Raw genomic sequence first — 20,868 nt, 5'->3', positions numbered from 1 at the left:
TTTTCGACCCTAGGCCTCAAAGCGCTTCAAATGTCCACTTGCAGATTCTACGAAAAGTGTTTCAAAATGGCTCAATGGAAAGTAAGGTTTAACTCTGTGAGATTAATGCACACACCACAAAGAAATTGGTCAGAATGCTTCTGTCTCCTTCTGATGTGAAGATATTTTCTTTTCCACCATAGGCCTCAAAGCACTTCGAATGTCCACTTGCATTTATTACAAAAGTGGTCTTTCAAAGATGCTCAATCAAAAGAAAGGGTCAAGTCTGAGAGATAAATGCACACAGCCCAAAGGAGGCTCTCAGAGTGCTTCTGTCAAGTTTTTATTTGAAGATATTTCCTTTTCCACCGTAGGCCTCAAAGCACAACAAATATCCACTTGCAGATTCTACAAAAAGAGTGTTTCAAGATTGCTTAATCAAAAGAAAGGTTCAACTCTGTGAGATGAATGCACACATCTCGAAGAAGTTTGTCAAAATGCGTCTGTCTAATTTTTATGTGAAGATATTTCCTTTTCCACCTTAGGCTTCATAGCGTTCCAAATGTCCACTTGCAGATTCTACAAAAAGAGTGTTTCACAACTGCTCAATCACAAGAAAGTTGAAATCTATGAAATAAATTCACACATCACAAAGAAGTTTGTCAGAAGGCTTCTGTCTAGTTTTTATGTGAAGATATTGCCTTTTCCACCATAGGCCTCAAAGCGCTCCAAATGTCCACTAGCAGATTCTACGAAAAGAGTGTTTCAAAGCTGCTGAATCAAAGGAAAGATTCAACTCTGTGAGATGAATGCAGATATCACAAATAAGTTTCTCAGAATGCTTCTGTCTAGTTATTATATGAAGACATTTCGTTTTCCAACAAAGGCCTCAAAGCGCTCCAAATGACTACTTGCAGATTCTACAAAAAGAGTGTTTCAAAACTGCTCAATGAAAATTAAGGTTCAACTCTGTGAGATGAATGCACATATCACAAAGAAATTTGTCAGAATGCTTCTGTCTTGTTCTTATGTGAAGATATTTAATTTTCCATGATCGGCCTCAAAGCACTCCAATTATCCACTTTCCTATAGTACAAAAAAAGTCTTTCAAACTGCTCAATCACAAGTAAGGTTCAACTCTGTGAGATGAATGCACACATCACATAGAAAGCTTCTCAGATAGCTTCTGTCTAGCTGTGATATGAAGATATTTCCTTATCCACCGTAGGCCTCAGAGCACTCGAAATGTCCACTTGCAGATGCTACAAAAGAGTGTTTCAAAACTACTCAATGAAAAGCAAGGTTCAGCCCCGTGAGATGAATGCATGCATCCCAAAGTAGTTTGTGAGAATGCTTCTGTCTAGGTTTTTTGTGAATGTATTTCCTTTCCAGCAAAGGCCTCAAAGTGCTCCAAAAATCCACTTGCAGATTCCCCAAAGGAAGGTTTCAAAACTGCTCAATGGAAAGTAAGGTTCAACTCTGTGAGATGAATGTACACATCACAAAGTAGTTTGTCAAAATCCTTCTGTCTAGTTTTAATGTGAAGATATTTCCTTTTCGTGTTTCAAAACTGGTCAATCCAAAGTAAGGTTCAACTCTGTGAGATGAATACACATATCACAAGAAATTTCTCAGAATGCTTCTGTCTAGTTCTTAGGTGAAGATATTTCCTTTGCCACAATAGACCTCAAAGCACTCCAAAAGTCCACATGCAGATCATTCAAAAAGGGTGTTTCAAAACTGCTCAATAAAAGGTAAGGTTTCACTCTGTGTGATAAATGCACATATCACAAAGAAGGTTGTCAGAATGCTTCTGTCTAATTTTTGTGTGAAGATATTTCCTTTTCCACCATAGGCCCCAAACCTTCCAAATGCCTACTTGCAGATTCTGCAGAAAGAGTGTTTCAAAGCTGCTCAATTAAAAGATAGTTTCAACTCTGTGAGACGAATGCACACATCACAAAGAAGCTTGTCAGAATGCTTGTGTCTAGTTCTTATGGGAAGATATTTCCTTTACCACCATAGCCCTCCAAGCGCTCCAAATGTCCACTTGCAGATTCTACGAAAACAGTGTTTCAAAACTGTTCAACCAGACTAAGGTTCATCTCTGTGAGATGAATGCACACATCACAAAGAAATTTATCAGAATCCTTCTGTCTACTTCTTAAGTGAAGATATTTCCTTTTCCACCATAGGCCTCAAAGCACTCCAAATGTCCATTTTCAGATAGTAGAAAAAGGGGGTTTCCAAACTGCTCAATCAAAAGTAAGGTTCAGCTTTGTGAGATGAATGCATATATCTCAAAGAATGTTGTGAGAATGCTTCTGTCTCCTATTTATGTGAGGACGTTTCCTTTTCCACTGTAGGCCTCAAACCGCTCCAAATGTCCGTTTGCAGATTCTACAAAAAGAGTGCTTCAAAGCTACGCATTCAAACGAAGGTTCAAATCTGTGAGATGAATTATCACGTCACAAAGAAGCTTCTCAGAATGCTTCTCTCTAGTTATTATTATACGAAGTCATTTCGTTATCCACCATAGGCCTCCAAGAGCTCCAAATATCCACTTTCAGATTCTACAAAAAGAATGTTTCAAAGCTGCTCAATCAAAAGAAAAGTTAAACTCTGTGTGATACGAAAGCACACATCACATTGGAGTTTCTCATAATGCTTCTGCCTAGTTATTACATGAAGACGTTTCGTTATCCACCATAGGCCTTGAAGCGCTCCAAATGTCATCTTGCAGATTCTACAAAAAGAGTATTTAAAAATTCCTCAATGAAAAGTAAGGTTCAACTCTGTGAGAAGAATGCACACATCACAAAAAAGTTTGTCTGAGTGCTTCTGTCTACTTGTTATGTGAAGATATTTCCTTTTCCGTCAGAGGCCTCAAGCCACTGCAAATATCCACTGGGAGATTCTACAGAGAGGGTGTTTCAAAGTTGCTCAGTCAAAAGAAAGGTTCAACTCTGTGAGTTGAATGCACACATCACAAAGGAGTTTGTCACAATGCTTCTGTCTAGTCTTTATGTGAAGATATTTCCTTTTCCACCATAGGCCTCCAAGCAATCCAAAGGTCCACTTTCAAATTCTACAAAAAGTGTGTTTCAAAACTGCTCAATGAAAAGCAAGGTTCAACTCTGTGAGATGAATGTACACATCACAAAGAAGTTTGTCAGAACGCTTCTCTCCAGTTTTATTGTGAAGCTATTTCCTTTTCCACCAGAGGCCTCAAAGCGATCCAAATGTCCACTTGCAGATTTTATAAAAGTACTCTTTCAAAGCTGCCCAGTCAAAAGAACAGTTCAACTGTGTGAGACGAATGCTCACATTACAAAGAAGTTTGTGAGAATTCTTCTGTCTAGTTATTATGTGAAGATATTTCGTTATCCACCAGAGGCCTCAAAGACCTCCAAATATCCACCTGCAGATTCTACAGAAAGAGTGTTTCAAAACTGCTCAATGAAAAGTAAGGATCAACTCTGTGAGATGAATGCACACATCACAAAGAAGTTTGTCAGAATGCTTCTGTCTAGTTTTTAGGTGGAGATATTTCCTTTTGCTCCACAGGCCTCAAAGCGCTTCAAATGTTCACATGCAAATTCTACAAAAAGAGGGTTTCAAAGCTGCTCAATCAAAAGAAAGGTTCAACTCTGTGAGATGAATGCACACATCAGAAAGAAGTTTGTCAGAAGGCTTCCATCTAGTTTGTATGTGAATATATTTCTTTTTCGACCCTAGGCCTCAAAGCGCTTCAAATGTCCACTTGCAGATTCTACGAAAAGTGTTTCAAAATGGCTCAATGGAAAGTAAGGTTTAACTCTGTGAGATTAATGCACACACCACAAAGAAATTGGTCAGAATGCTTCTGTCTCCTTCTGATGTGAAGATATTTTCTTTTCCACCATAGGCCTCAAAGCACTTCGAATGTCCACTTGCATTTATTACAAAAGTGGTCTTTCAAAGATGCTCAATCAAAAGAAAGGGTCAAGTCTGAGAGATAAATGCACACAGCCCAAAGGAGGCTCTCAGAGTGCTTCTGTCAAGTTTTTATTTGAAGATATTTCCTTTTCCACCGTAGGCCTCAAAGCACAACAAATATCCACTTGCAGATTCTACAAAAAGAGTGTTTCAAGATTGCTTAATCAAAAGAAAGGTTCAACTCTGTGAGATGAATGCACACATCTCGAAGAAGTTTGTCAAAATGCGTCTGTCTAATTTTTATGTGAAGATATTTCCTTTTCCACCTTAGGCTTCATAGCGTTCCAAATGTCCACTTGCAGATTCTACAAAAAGAGTGTTTCACAACTGCTCAATCACAAGAAAGTTGAAATCTATGAAATAAATTCACACATCACAAAGAAGTTTGTCAGAAGGCTTCTGTCTAGTTTTTATGTGAAGATATTGCCTTTTCCACCATAGGCCTCAAAGCGCTCCAAATGTCCACTAGCAGATTCTACGAAAAGAGTGTTTCAAAGCTGCTGAATCAAAGGAAAGATTCAACTCTGTGAGATGAATGCAGATATCACAAATAAGTTTCTCAGAATGCTTCTGTCTAGTTATTATATGAAGACATTTCGTTTTCCAACAAAGGCCTCAAAGCGCTCCAAATGACTACTTGCAGATTCTACAAAAAGAGTGTTTCAAAACTGCTCAATGAAAATTAAGGTTCAACTCTGTGAGATGAATGCACATATCACAAAGAAATTTGTCAGAATGCTTCTGTCTTGTTCTTATGTGAAGATATTTAATTTTCCATGATCGGCCTCAAAGCACTCCAATTATCCACTTTCCTATAGTACAAAAAAAGTCTTTCAAACTGCTCAATCACAAGTAAGGTTCAACTCTGTGAGATGAATGCACACATCACATAGAAAGCTTCTCAGATAGCTTCTGTCTAGCTGTGATATGAAGATATTTCCTTATCCACCGTAGGCCTCAGAGCACTCGAAATGTCCACTTGCAGATGCTACAAAAGAGTGTTTCAAAACTACTCAATGAAAAGCAAGGTTCAGCCCCGTGAGATGAATGCATGCATCCCAAAGTAGTTTGTGAGAATGCTTCTGTCTAGGTTTTTTGTGAATGTATTTCCTTTCCAGCAAAGGCCTCAAAGTGCTCCAAAAATCCACTTGCAGATTCCCCAAAGGAAGGTTTCAAAACTGCTCAATGGAAAGTAAGGTTCAACTCTGTGAGATGAATGTACACATCACAAAGTAGTTTGTCAAAATCCTTCTGTCTAGTTTTAATGTGAAGATATTTCCTTTTCGTGTTTCAAAACTGGTCAATCCAAAGTAAGGTTCAACTCTGTGAGATGAATACACATATCACAAGAAATTTCTCAGAATGCTTCTGTCTAGTTCTTAGGTGAAGATATTTCCTTTGCCACAATAGACCTCAAAGCACTCCAAAAGTCCACATGCAGATCATTCAAAAAGGGTGTTTCAAAACTGCTCAATAAAAGGTAAGGTTTCACTCTGTGTGATAAATGCACATATCACAAAGAAGGTTGTCAGAATGCTTCTGTCTAATTTTTGTGTGAAGATATTTCCTTTTCCACCATAGGCCCCAAACCTTCCAAATGCCTACTTGCAGATTCTGCAGAAAGAGTGTTTCAAAGCTGCTCAATTAAAAGATAGTTTCAACTCTGTGAGACGAATGCACACATCACAAAGAAGCTTGTCAGAATGCTTGTGTCTAGTTCTTATGGGAAGATATTTCCTTTACCACCATAGCCCTCCAAGCGCTCCAAATGTCCACTTGCAGATTCTACGAAAACAGTGTTTCAAAACTGTTCAACCAGACTAAGGTTCATCTCTGTGAGATGAATGCACACATCACAAAGAAATTTATCAGAATCCTTCTGTCTACTTCTTAAGTGAAGATATTTCCTTTTCCACCATAGGCCTCAAAGCACTCCAAATGTCCATTTTCAGATAGTAGAAAAAGGGGGTTTCCAAACTGCTCAATCAAAAGTAAGGTTCAGCTTTGTGAGATGAATGCATATATCTCAAAGAATGTTGTGAGAATGCTTCTGTCTCCTATTTATGTGAGGACGTTTCCTTTTCCACTGTAGGCCTCAAACCGCTCCAAATGTCCATTTGCAGATTCTACAAAAAGAGTGCTTCAAAGCTACTCATTCAAACGAAGGTTCAAATCTGTGAGATGAATTATCACGTCACAAAGAAGCTTCTCAGAATGCTTCTCTCTAGTTATTATTATACGAAGTCATTTCGTTATCCACCATAGGCCTCCAAGAGCTCCAAATATCCACTTTCAGATTCTACAAAAAGAATGTTTCAAAGCTGCTCAATCAAAAGAAAAGTTAAACTCTGTGTGATACGAAGGCACACATCACATTGGAGTTTCTCATAATGCTTCTGCCTAGTTATTACATGAAGACGTTTCGTTATCCACCATAGGCCTTGAAGCGCTCCAAATGTCATCTTGCAGATTCTACAAAAAGAGTATTTAAAAATTCCTCAATGAAAAGTAAGGTTCAACTCTGTGAGAAGAATGCACACATCACAAAAAAGTTTGTCTGAGTGCTTCTGTCTACTTGTTATGTGAAGATATTTCCTTTTCCGTCAGAGGCCTCAAGCCACTGCAAATATCCACTGGGAGATTCTACAGAGAGGGTGTTTCAAAGTTGCTCAGTCAAAAGAAAGGTTCAACTCTGTGAGTTGAATGCACACATCACAAAGGAGTTTGTCACAATGCTTCTGTCTAGTCTTTATGTGAAGATATTTCCTTTTCCACCATAGGCCTCCAAGCAATCCAAAGGTCCACTTTCAAATTCTACAAAAAGTGTGTTTCAAAACTGCTCAATGAAAAGCAAGGTTCAACTCTGTGAGATGAATGTACACATCACAAAGAAGTTTGTCAGAACGCTTCTCTCCAGTTTTATTGTGAAGCTATTTCCTTTTCCACCAGAGGCCTCAAAGCGATCCAAATGTCCACTTGCAGATTTGATAAAAGTACTCTTTCAAAGCTGCCCAGTCAAAAGAACAGTTCAACTCTGTGAGACGAATGCTCACATTACAAAGAAGTTTGTGAGAATTCTTCTGTCTAGTTATTATGTGAAGATATTTCGTTATCCACCAGAGGCCTCAAAGACCTCCAAATATCCACCTGCAGATTCTACAGAAAGAGTGTTTCAAAACTGCTCAATGAAAAGTAAGGATCAACTCTGTGAGATGAATGCACACATCACAAAGAAGTTTGTCAGAATGCTTCTGTCTAGTTTTTAAGTGGAGATTTTTCCTTTTGCTCCAAAGGCCTCAAAGCGCTTCAAATGTTCACATGCAAATTCTACAAAAAGAGGGTTTCAAAGCTGCTCAATCAAAAGAAAGGTTCAACTCTGTGAGATGAATGCACACATCAGAAAGAAGTTTGTCAGAAGGCTTCCATCTAGTTTTTATGTGAATATATTTCTTTTTCGACCCTAGGCCTCAAAGCGCTTCAAATGTCCACTTGCAGATTCTACGAAAAGTGTTTCAAAATGGCTCAATGGAAAGTAAGGTTTAACTCTGTGAGATTAATGCACACACCACAAAGAAATTGGTCAGAATGCTTCTGTCTCCTTCTGATGTGAAGATATTTTCTTTTCCACCATAGGCCTCAAAGCACTTCGAATGTCCACTTGCATTTATTACAAAAGTGGTCTTTCAAAGATGCTCAATCAAAAGAAAGGGTCAAGTCTGAGAGATAAATGCACACAGCCCAAAGGAGGCTCTCAGAGTGCTTCTGTCAAGTTTTTATTTGAAGATATTTCCTTTTCCACCGTAGGCCTCAAAGCACAACAAATATCCACTTGCAGATTCTACAAAAAGAGTGTTTCAAGATTGCTTAATCAAAAGAAAGGTTCAACTCTGTGAGATGAATGCACACATCTCGAAGAAGTTTGTCAAAATGCGTCTGTCTAATTTTTATGTGAAGATATTTCCTTTTCCACCTTAGGCTTCATAGCGTTCCAAATGTCCACTTGCAGATTCTACAAAAAGAGTGTTTCACAACTGCTCAATCACAAGAAAGTTGAAATCTATGAAATAAATTCACACATCACAAAGAAGTTTGTCAGAAGGCTTCTGTCTAGTTTTTATGTGAAGATATTGCCTTTTCCACCATAGGCCTCAAAGCGCTCCAAATGTCCACTAGCAGATTCTACGAAAAGAGTGTTTCAAAGCTGCTGAATCAAAGGAAAGATTCAACTCTGTGAGATGAATGCAGATATCACAAATAAGTTTCTCAGAATGCTTCTGTCTAGTTATTATATGAAGACATTTCGTTTTCCAACAAAGGCCTCAAAGCGCTCCAAATGACTACTTGCAGATTCTACAAAAAGAGTGTTTCAAAACTGCTCAATGAAAATTAAGGTTCAACTCTGTGAGATGAATGCACATATCACAAAGAAATTTGTCAGAATGCTTCTGTCTTGTTCTTATGTGAAGATATTTAATTTTCCATGATCGGCCTCAAAGCACTCCAATTATCCACTTTCCTATAGTACAAAAAAAGTCTTTCAAACTGCTCAATCACAAGTAAGGTTCAACTCTGTGAGATGAATGCACACATCACATAGAAAGCTTCTCAGATAGCTTCTGTCTAGCTGTGATATGAAGATATTTCCTTATCCACCGTAGGCCTCAGAGCACTCGAAATGTCCACTTGCAGATGCTACAAAAGAGTGTTTCAAAACTACTCAATGAAAAGCAAGGTTCAGCCCCGTGAGATGAATGCATGCATCCCAAAGTAGTTTGTGAGAATGCTTCTGTCTAGGTTTTTTGTGAATGTATTTCCTTTCCAGCAAAGGCCTCAAAGTGCTCCAAAAATCCACTTGCAGATTCCCCAAAGGAAGGTTTCAAAACTGCTCAATGGAAAGTAAGGTTCAACTCTGTGAGATGAATGTACACATCACAAAGTAGTTTGTCAAAATCCTTCTGTCTAGTTTTAATGTGAAGATATTTCCTTTTCGTGTTTCAAAACTGGTCAATCCAAAGTAAGGTTCAACTCTGTGAGATGAATACACATATCACAAGAAATTTCTCAGAATGCTTCTGTCTAGTTCTTAGGTGAAGATATTTCCTTTGCCACAATAGACCTCAAAGCACTCCAAAAGTCCACATGCAGATCATTCAAAAAGGGTGTTTCAAAACTGCTCAATAAAAGGTAAGGTTTCACTCTGTGTGATAAATGCACATATCACAAAGAAGGTTGTCAGAATGCTTCTGTCTAATTTTTGTGTGAAGATATTTCCTTTTCCACCATAGGCCCCAAACCTTCCAAATGCCTACTTGCAGATTCTGCAGAAAGAGTGTTTCAAAGCTGCTCAATTAAAAGATAGTTTCAACTCTGTGAGACGAATGCACACATCACAAAGAAGCTTGTCAGAATGCTTGTGTCTAGTTCTTATGGGAAGATATTTCCTTTACCACCATAGCCCTCCAAGCGCTCCAAATGTCCACTTGCAGATTCTACGAAAACAGTGTTTCAAAACTGTTCAACCAGACTAAGGTTCATCTCTGTGAGATGAATGCACACATCACAAAGAAATTTATCAGAATCCTTCTGTCTACTTCTTAAGTGAAGATATTTCCTTTTCCACCATAGGCCTCAAAGCACTCCAAATGTCCATTTTCAGATAGTAGAAAAAGGGGGTTTCCAAACTGCTCAATCAAAAGTAAGGTTCAGCTTTGTGAGATGAATGCATATATCTCAAAGAATGTTGTGAGAATGCTTCTGTCTCCTATTTATGTGAGGACGTTTCCTTTTCCACTGTAGGCCTCAAACCGCTCCAAATGTCCGTTTGCAGATTCTACAAAAAGAGTGCTTCAAAGCTACGCATTCAAACGAAGGTTCAAATCTGTGAGATGAATTATCACGTCACAAAGAAGCTTCTCAGAATGCTTCTCTCTAGTTATTATTATACGAAGTCATTTCGTTATCCACCATAGGCCTCCAAGAGCTCCAAATATCCACTTTCAGATTCTACAAAAAGAATGTTTCAAAGCTGCTCAATCAAAAGAAAAGTTAAACTCTGTGTGATACGAAAGCACACATCACATTGGAGTTTCTCATAATGCTTCTGCCTAGTTATTACATGAAGACGTTTCGTTATCCACCATAGGCCTTGAAGCGCTCCAAATGTCATCTTGCAGATTCTACAAAAAGAGTATTTAAAAATTCCTCAATGAAAAGTAAGGTTCAACTCTGTGAGAAGAATGCACACATCACAAAAAAGTTTGTCTGAGTGCTTCTGTCTACTTGTTATGTGAAGATATTTCCTTTTCCGTCAGAGGCCTCAAGCCACTGCAAATATCCACTGGGAGATTCTACAGAGAGGGTGTTTCAAAGTTGCTCAGTCAAAAGAAAGGTTCAACTCTGTGAGTTGAATGCACACATCACAAAGGAGTTTGTCACAATGCTTCTGTCTAGTCTTTATGTGAAGATATTTCCTTTTCCACCATAGGCCTCCAAGCAATCCAAAGGTCCACTTTCAAATTCTACAAAAAGTGTGTTTCAAAACTGCTCAATGAAAAGCAAGGTTCAACTCTGTGAGATGAATGTACACATCACAAAGAAGTTTGTCAGAACGCTTCTCTCCAGTTTTATTGTGAAGCTATTTCCTTTTCCACCAGAGGCCTCAAAGCGATCCAAATGTCCACTTGCAGATTTTATAAAAGTACTCTTTCAAAGCTGCCCAGTCAAAAGAACAGTTCAACTGTGTGAGACGAATGCTCACATTACAAAGAAGTTTGTGAGAATTCTTCTGTCTAGTTATTATGTGAAGATATTTCGTTATCCACCAGAGGCCTCAAAGACCTCCAAATATCCACCTGCAGATTCTACAGAAAGAGTGTTTCAAAACTGCTCAATGAAAAGTAAGGATCAACTCTGTGAGATGAATGCACACATCACAAAGAAGTTTGTCAGAATGCTTCTGTCTAGTTTTTAGGTGGAGATATTTCCTTTTGCTCCACAGGCCTCAAAGCGCTTCAAATGTTCACATGCAAATTCTACAAAAAGAGGGTTTCAAAGCTGCTCAATCAAAAGAAAGGTTCAACTCTGTGAGATGAATGCACACATCAGAAAGAAGTTTGTCAGAAGGCTTCCATCTAGTTTTTATGTGAATATATTTCTTTTTCGACCCTAGGCCTCAAAGCGCTTCAAATGTCCACTTGCAGATTCTACGAAAAGTGTTTCAAAATGGCTCAATGGAAAGTAAGGTTTAACTCTGTGAGATTAATGCACACACCACAAAGAAATTGGTCAGAATGCTTCTGTCTCCTTCTGATGTGAAGATATTTTCTTTTCCACCATAGGCCTCAAAGCACTTCGAATGTCCACTTGCATTTATTACAAAAGTGGTCTTTCAAAGATGCTCAATCAAAAGAAAGGGTCAAGTCTGAGAGATAAATGCACATAGCCCAAAGGAGGCTCTCAGAGTGCTTCTGTCAAGTTTTTATTTGAAGATATTTCCTTTTCCACCGTAGGCCTCAAAGCACAACAAATATCCACTTGCAGATTCTACAAAAAGAGTGTTTCAAGATTGCTTAATCAAAAGAAAGGTTCAACTCTGTGAGATGAATGCACACATCTCGAAGAAGTTTGTCAAAATGCGTCTGTCTAATTTTTATGTGAAGATATTTCCTTTTCCACCTTAGGCTTCATAGCGTTCCAAATGTCCACTTGCAGATTCTACAAAAAGAGTGTTTCACAACTGCTCAATCACAAGAAAGTTGAAATCTATGAAATAAATTCACACATCACAAAGAAGTTTGTCAGAAGGCTTCTGTCTAGTTTTTATGTGAAGATATTGCCTTTTCCACCATAGGCCTCAAAGCGCTCCAAATGTCCACTAGCAGATTCTACGAAAAGAGTGTTTCAAAGCTGCTGAATCAAAGGAAAGATTCAACTCTGTGAGATGAATGCAGATATCACAAATAAGTTTCTCAGAATGCTTCTGTCTAGTTATTATATGAAGACATTTCGTTTTCCAACAAAGGCCTCAAAGCGCTCCAAATGACTACTTGCAGATTCTACAAAAAGAGTGTTTCAAAACTGCTCAATGAAAATTAAGGTTCAACTCTGTGAGATGAATGCACATATCACAAAGAAATTTGTCAGAATGCTTCTGTCTTGTTCTTATGTGAAGATATTTAATTTTCCATGATCGGCCTCAAAGCACTCCAATTATCCACTTTCCTATAGTACAAAAAAAGTCTTTCAAACTGCTCAATCACAAGTAAGGTTCAACTCTGTGAGATGAATGCACACATCACATAGAAAGCTTCTCAGATAGCTTCTGTCTAGCTGTGATATGAAGATATTTCCTTATCCACCGTAGGCCTCAGAGCACTCGAAATGTCCACTTGCAGATGCTACAAAAGAGTGTTTCAAAACTACTCAATGAAAAGCAAGGTTCAGCCCCGTGAGATGAATGCATGCATCCCAAAGTAGTTTGTGAGAATGCTTCTGTCTAGGTTTTTTGTGAATGTATTTCCTTTCCAGCAAAGGCCTCAAAGTGCTCCAAAAATCCACTTGCAGATTCCCCAAAGGAAGGTTTCAAAACTGCTCAATGGAAAGTAAGGTTCAACTCTGTGAGATGAATGTACACATCACAAAGTAGTTTGTCAAAATCCTTCTGTCTAGTTTTAATGTGAAGATATTTCCTTTTCGTGTTTCAAAACTGGTCAATCCAAAGTAAGGTTCAACTCTGTGAGATGAATACACATATCACAAGAAATTTCTCAGAATGCTTCTGTCTAGTTCTTAGGTGAAGATATTTCCTTTGCCACAATAGACCTCAAAGCACTCCAAAAGTCCACATGCAGATCATTCAAAAAGGGTGTTTCAAAACTGCTCAATAAAAGGTAAGGTTTCACTCTGTGTGATAAATGCACATATCACAAAGAAGGTTGTCAGAATGCTTCTGTCTAATTTTTGTGTGAAGATATTTCCTTTTCCACCATAGGCCCCAAACCTTCCAAATGCCTACTTGCAGATTCTGCAGAAAGAGTGTTTCAAAGCTGCTCAATTAAAAGATAGTTTCAACTCTGTGAGACGAATGCACACATCACAAAGAAGCTTGTCAGAATGCTTGTGTCTAGTTCTTATGGGAAGATATTTCCTTTACCACCATAGCCCTCCAAGCGCTCCAAATGTCCACTTGCAGATTCTACGAAAACAGTGTTTCAAAACTGTTCAACCAGACTAAGGTTCATCTCTGTGAGATGAATGCACACATCACAAAGAAATTTATCAGAATCCTTCTGTCTACTTCTTAAGTGAAGATATTTCCTTTTCCACCATAGGCCTCAAAGCACTCCAAATGTCCATTTTCAGATAGTAGAAAAAGGGGGTTTCCAAACTGCTCAATCAAAAGTAAGGTTCAGCTTTGTGAGATGAATGCATATATCTCAAAGAATGTTGTGAGAATGCTTCTGTCTCCTATTTATGTGAGGACGTTTCCTTTTCCACTGTAGGCCTCAAACCGCTCCAAATGTCCGTTTGCAGATTCTACAAAAAGAGTGCTTCAAAGCTACGCATTCAAACGAAGGTTCAAATCTGTGAGATGAATTATCACGTCACAAAGAAGCTTCTCAGAATGCTTCTCTCTAGTTATTATTATACGAAGTCATTTCGTTATCCACCATAGGCCTCCAAGAGCTCCAAATATCCACTTTCAGATTCTACAAAAAGAATGTTTCAAAGCTGCTCAATCAAAAGAAAAGTTAAACTCTGTGTGATACGAAAGCACACATCACATTGGAGTTTCTCATAATGCTTCTGCCTAGTTATTACATGAAGACGTTTCGTTATCCACCATAGGCCTTGAAGCGCTCCAAATGTCATCTTGCAGATTCTACAAAAAGAGTATTTAAAAATTCCTCAATGAAAAGTAAGGTTCAACTCTGTGAGAAGAATGCACACATCACAAAAAAGTTTGTCTGAGTGCTTCTGTCTAGTTGTTATGTGAAGATATTTCCTTTTCCGTCAGAGGCCTCAAGCCACTGCAAATATCCACTGGGAGATTCTACAGAGAGGGTGTTTCAAAGTTGCTCAGTCAAAAGAAAGGTTCAACTCTGTGAGTTGAATGCACACATCACAAAGGAGTTTGTCACAATGCTTCTGTCTAGTCTTTATGTGAAGATATTTCCTTTTCCACCATAGGCCTCCAAGCAATCCAAAGGTCCACTTTCAAATTCTACAAAAAGTGTGTTTCAAAACTGCTCAATGAAAAGCAAGGTTCAACTCTGTGAGATGAATGTACACATCACAAAGAAGTTTGTCAGAACGCTTCTCTCCAGTTTTATTGTGAAGCTATTTCCTTTTCCACCAGAGGCCTCAAAGCGATCCAAATGTCCACTTGCAGATTTTATAAAAGTACTCTTTCAAAGCTGCCCAGTCAAAAGAACAGTTCAACTCTGTGAGACGAATGCTCACATTACAAAGAAGTTTGTGAGAATTCTTCTGTCTAGTTATTATGTGAAGATATTTCGTTATCCACCAGAGGCCTCAAAGCCCTCCAAATATCCACCTGCAGATTCTACAGAAAGAGTGTTTCAAAACTGCTCAATGAAAAGTAAGGATCAACTCTGTGAGATGAATGCACACATCACAAAGAAGTTTGTCAGAATGCTTCTGTCTAGTTTTTAGGTGGAGATATTTCCTTTTGCTCCACAGGCCTCAAAGCGCTTCAAATGTTCACATGCAAATTCTACAAAAAGAGGGTTTCAAAGCTGCTCAATCAAAAGAAAGGTTCAACTCTGTGAGATGAATGCACACATCAGAAAGAAGTTTGTCAGAAGGCTTCCATCTAGTTTTTATGTGAATATATTTCTTTTTCGACCCTAGGCCTCCAAGCGCTTCAAATGTCCACTTGCAGATTCTACGAAAAGTGTTTCAAAATGGCTCAATGGAAAGTAAGGTTTAACTCTGTGAGATTAATGCACACACCACAAAGAAATTGGTCAGAATGCTTCTGTCTCCTTCTGATGTGAAGATATTTTCTTTTCCACCATAGGCCTCAAAGCACTTCGAATGTCCACTTGCATTTATTACAAAAGTGGTCTTTCAAAGATGCTCAATCAAAAGAAAGGGTCAAGTCTGAGAGATAAATGCACACAGCCCAAAGGAGGCTCTCAGAGTGCTTCTGTCAAGTTTTTATTTGAAGATATTTCCTTTTCCACCGTAGGCCTCAAAGCACAACAAATATCCACTTGCAGATTCTACAAAAAGAGTGTTTCAAGATTGCTTAATCAAAAGAAAGGTTCAACTCTGTGAGATGAATGCACACATCTCGAAGAAGTTTGTCAAAATGCGTCTGTCTAATTTTTATGTGAAGATATTTCCTTTTCCACCTTAGGCTTCATAGCGTTCCAAATGTCCACTTGCAGATTCTACAAAAAGAGTGTTTCACAACTGCTCAATCACAAGAAAGTTGAAATCTATGAAATAAATTCACACATCACAAAGAAGTTTGTCAGAAGGCTTCTGTCTAGTTTTTATGTGAAGATATTGCCTTTTCCACCATAGGCCTCAAAGCGCTCCAAATGTCCACTAGCAGATTCTACGAAAAGAGTGTTTCAAAGCTGCTGAATCAAAGGAAAGATTCAACTCTGTGAGATGAATGCAGATATCACAAATAAGTTTCTCAGAATGCTTCTGTCTAGTTATTATATGAAGACATTTCGTTTTCCAACAAAGGCCTCAAAGCGCTCCAAATGACTACTTGCAGATTCTACAAAAAGAGTGTTTCAAAACTGCTCAATGAAAATTAAGGTTCAACTCTGTGAGATGAATGCACATATCACAAAGAAATTTGTCAGAATGCTTCTGTCTTGTTCTTATGTGAAGATATTTAATTTTCCATGATCGGCCTCAAAGCACTCCAATTATCCACTTTCCTATAGTACAAAAAAAGTCTTTCAAACTGCTCAATCACAAGTAAGGTTCAACTCTGTGAGATGAATGCACACATCACATAGAAAGCTTCTCAGATAGCTTCTGTCTAGCTGTGATATGAAGATATTTCCTTATCCACCGTAGGCCTCAGAGCACTCGAAATGTCCACTTGCAGATGCTACAAAAGAGTGTTTCAAAACTACTCAATGAAAAGCAAGGTTCAGCCCCGTGAGATGAATGCATGCATCCCAAAGTAGTTTGTGAGAATGCTTCTGTCTAGGTTTTTTGTGAATGTATTTCCTTTCCAGCAAAGGCCTCAAAGTGCTCCAAAAATCCACTTGCAGATTCCCCAAAGGAAGGTTTCAAAACTGCTCAATGGAAAGTAAGGTTCAACTCTGTGAGATGAATGTACACATCACAAAGTAGTTTGTCAAAATCCTTCTGTCTAGTTTTAATGTGAAGATATTTCCTTTTCGTGTTTCAAAACTGGTCAATCCAAAGTAAGGTTCAACTCTGTGAGATGAATACACATATCACAAGAAATTTCTCAGAATGCTTCTGTCTAGTTCTTAGGTGAAGATATTTCCTTTGCCACAATAGACCTCAAAGCACTCCAGAAGTCCACATGCAGATCATTCAAAAAGGGTGTTTCAAAACTGCTCAATAAAAGGTAAGGTTTCACTCTGTGTGATAAATGCACATATCACAAAGAAGGTTGTCAGAATGCTTCTGTCTAATTTTTGTGTGAAGATATTTCCTTTTCCACCATAGGCCCCAAACCTTCCAAATGCCTACTTGCAGATTCTGCAGAAAGAGTGTTTCAAAGCTGCTCAATTAAAAGATAGTTTCAACTCTGTGAGACGAATGCACACATCACAAAGAAGCTTGTCAGAATGCTTGTGTCTAGTTCTTATGGGAAGATATTTCCTTTACCACCATAGCCCTCCAAGCGCTCCAAATGTCCACTTGCAGATTCTACGAAAACAGTGTTTCAAAACTGTTCAACCAGACTAAGGTTCATCTCTGTGAGATGAATGCACACATCACAAAGAAATTTATCAGAATCCTTCTGTCTACTTCTTAAGTGAAGATATTTCCTTTTCCACCATAGGCCTCAAAGCACTCCAAATGTCCATTTTCAGATAGTAGAAAAAGGGGGTTTCCAAACTGCTCAATCAAAAGTAAGGTTCAGCTTTGTGAGATGAATGCATATATCTCAAAGAATGTTGTGAGAATGCTTCTGTCTCCTATTTATGTGAGGACGTTTCCTTTTCCACTGTAGGCCTCAAACCGCTCCAAATGTCCGTTTGCAGATTCTACAAAAAGAGTGCTTCAAAGCTACGCATTCAAACGAAGGTTCAAATCTGTGAGATGAATTATCACGTCACAAAGAAGCTTCTCAGAATGCTTCTCTCTAGTTATTATTATACGAAGTCATTTCGTTATCCACCATAGGCCTCCAAGAGCTCCAAATATCCACTTTCGGATTCTACAAAAAGAATGTTTCAAAGCTGCTCAATCAAAAGAAAAGTTAAACTCTGTGTGATACGAAAGCACACATCACATTGGAGTTTCTCATAATGCTTCTGCCTAGTTATTACATGAAGACGTTTCGTTATCCACCATAGGCCTTGAAGCGCTCCAAATGTCATCTTGCAGATTCTACAAAAAGAGTATTTAAAAATTCCTCAATGAAAAGTAAGGTTCAACTCTGTGAGAAGAATGCACACATCACAAAAAAGTTTGTCTGAGTGCTTCTGTCTAGTTGTTATGTGAAGATATTTCCTTTTCCGTCAGAGGCCTCAAGCCACTGCAAATATCCACTGGGAGATTCTACAGAGAGGGTGTTTCAAAGTTGCTCAGTCAAAAGAAAGGTTCAACTCTGTGAGTTGAATGCACACATCACAAAGGAGTTTGTCACAATGCTTCTGTCTAGTCTTTATGTGAAGATATTTCCTTTTCCACCATAGGCCTCCAAGCAATCCAAAGGTCCACTTTCAAATTCTACAAAAAGTGTGTTTCAAAACTGCTCAATGAAAAGCAAGGTTCAACTCTGTGAGATGAATGTACACATCACAAAGAAGTTTGTCAGAACGCTTCTCTCCAGTTTTATTGTGAAGCTATTTCATTTTCCACCAGAGGCCTCAAAGCGATCCAAATGTCCACTTGCAGATTTTATAAAAGTACTCTTTCAAAGCTGCCCAGTCAAAAGAACAGTTCAACTCTGTGAGACGAATGCTCACATTACAAAGAAGTTTGTGAGAATTCTTCTGTCTAGTTATTATGTGAAGATATTTCGTTATCCACCAGAGGCCTCAAAGACCTCCAAATATCCACCTGCAGATTCTACAGAAAGAGTGTTTCAAAACTGCTCAATGAAAAGTAAGGATCAACTCTGTGAGATGAATGCACACATCACAAAGAAGTTTGTCAGAATGCTTCTGTCTAGTTTTTAGGTGGAGATATTTCCTTTTGCTCCACAGGCCTCAAAGCGCTTCAAATGTTCACATGCAAATTCTACAAAAAGAGGGTTTCAAAGCTGCTCAATCAAAAGAAAGGTTCAACTCTGTGAGATGAATGCACACATCAGAAAGAAGTTTGTCAGAAGGCTTCCATCTAGTTTGTATGTGAATATATTTCTTTTTCGACCCTAGGCCTCCAAGCGCTTCAAATGTCCACTTGCAGATTCTACGAAAAGTGTTTCAAAATGGCTCAATGGAAAGTAAGGTTTAACTCTGTGAGATTAATGCACACACCACAAAGAAATTGGTCAGAATGCTTCTGTCTCCTTCTGATGTGAAGATATTTTCTTTTCCACCATAGGCCTCAAAGCACTTCGAATGTCCACTTGCATTTATTACAAAAGTGGTCTTTCAAAGATGCTCAATCAAAAGAAAGGGTCAAGTCTGAGAGATAAATGCACACAGCCCAAAGGAGGCTCTCAGAGTGCTTCTGTCAAGTTTTTATTTGAAGATATTTCCTTTTCCACCGTAGGCCTCAAAGCACAACAAATATCCACTTGCAGATTCTACAAAAAGAGTGTTTCAAGATTGCTTAATCAAAAGAAAGGTTCAACTCTGTGAGATGAATGCACACATCTCGAAGAAGTTTGTCAAAATGCGTCTGTCTAATTTTTATGTGAAGATATTTCCTTTTCCACCTTAGGCTTCATAGCGTTCCAAATGTCCACTTGCAGATTCTACAAAAAGAGTGTTTCACAACTGCTCAATCACAAGAAAGTTGAAATCTATGAAATAAATTCACACATCACAAAGAAGTTTGTCAGAAGGCTTCTGTCTAGTTTTTATGTGAAGATATTGCCTTTTCCACCATAGGCCTCAAAGCGCTCCAAATGTCCACTAGCAGATTCTACGAAAAGAGTGTTTCAAAGCTGCTGAATCAAAGGAAAGATTCAACTCTGTGAGATGAATGCAGATATCACAAATAAGTTTCTCAGAATGCTTCTGTCTAGTTATTATATGAAGACATTTCGTTTTCCAACAAAGGCCTCAAAGCGCTCCAAATGACTACTTGCAGATTCTACAAAAAGAGTGTTTCAAAACTGCTCAATGAAAATTAAGGTTCAACTCTGTGAGATGAATGCACATATCACAAAGAAATTTGTCAGAATGCTTCTGTCTTGTTCTTATGTGAAGATATTTAATTTTCCATGATCGGCCTCAAAGCACTCCAATTATCCACTTTCCTATAGTACAAAAAAAGTCTTTCAAACTGCTCAATCACAAGTAAGGTTCAACTCTGTGAGATGAATGCACACATCACATAGAAAGCTTCTCAGATAGCTTCTGTCTAGCTGTGATATGAAGATATTTCCTTATCCACCGTAGGCCTCAGAGCACTCGAAATGTCCACTTGCAGATGCTACAAAAGAGTGTTTCAAAACTACTCAATGAAAAGCAAGGTTCAGCCCCGTGAGATGAATGCATGCATCCCAAAGTAGTTTGTGAGAATGCTTCTGTCTAGGTTTTTTGTGAATGTATTTCCTTTCCAGCAAAGGCCTCAAAGTGCTCCAAAAATCCACTTGCAGATTCCCCAAAGGAAGGTTTCAAAACTGCTCAATGGAAAGTAAGGTTCAACTCTGTGAGATGAATGTACACATCACAAAGTAGTTTGTCAAAATCCTTCTGTCTAGTTTTAATGTGAAGATATTTCCTTTTCGTGTTTCAAAACTGGTCAATCCAAAGTAAGGTTCAACTCTGTGAGATGAATACACATATCACAAGAAATTTCTCAGAATGCTTCTGTCTAGTTCTTAGGTGAAGATATTTCCTTTGCCACAATAGACCTCAAAGCACTCCAAAAGTCCACATGCAGATCATTCAAAAAGGGTGTTTCAAAACTGCTCAATAAAAGGTAAGGTTTCACTCTGTGTGATAAATGCACATATCACAAAGAAGGTTGTCAGAATGCTTCTGTCTAATTTTTGTGTGAAGATATTTCCTTTTCCACCATAGGCCCCAAACCTTCCAAATGCCTACTTGCAGATTCTGCAGAAAGAGTGTTTCAAAGCTGCTCAATTAAAAGATAGTTTCAACTCTGTGAGACGAATGCACACATCACAAAGAAGCTTGTCAGAATGCTTGTGTCTAGTTCTTATGGGAAGATATTTCCTTTACCACCATAGCCCTCCAAGCGCTCCAAATGTCCACTTGCAGATTCTACGAAAACAGTGTTTCAAAACTGTTCAACCAGACTAAGGTTCATCTCTGTGAGATGAATGCACACATCACAAAGAAATTTATCAGAATCCTTCTGTCTACTTCTTAAGTGAAGATATTTCCTTTTCCACCATAGGCCTCAAAGCACTCCAAATGTCCATTTTCAGATAGTAGAAAAAGGGGGTTTCCAAACTGCTCAATCAAAAGTAAGGTTCAGCTTTGTGAGATGAATGCATATATCTCAAAGAATGTTGTGAGAATGCTTCTGTCTCCTATTTATGTGAGGACGTTTCCTTTTCCACTGTAGGCC

This window comes from Pan paniscus, chromosome Y (genome assembly GCF_029289425.2).
Source record: "Pan paniscus chromosome Y, NHGRI_mPanPan1-v2.0_pri, whole genome shotgun sequence".
NCBI lineage: Eukaryota > Metazoa > Chordata > Mammalia > Primates > Hominidae > Pan > Pan paniscus.
The sequence above is the reverse complement of the archived record's forward strand: the minus strand, read 5'-3'. Positions refer to the sequence as shown.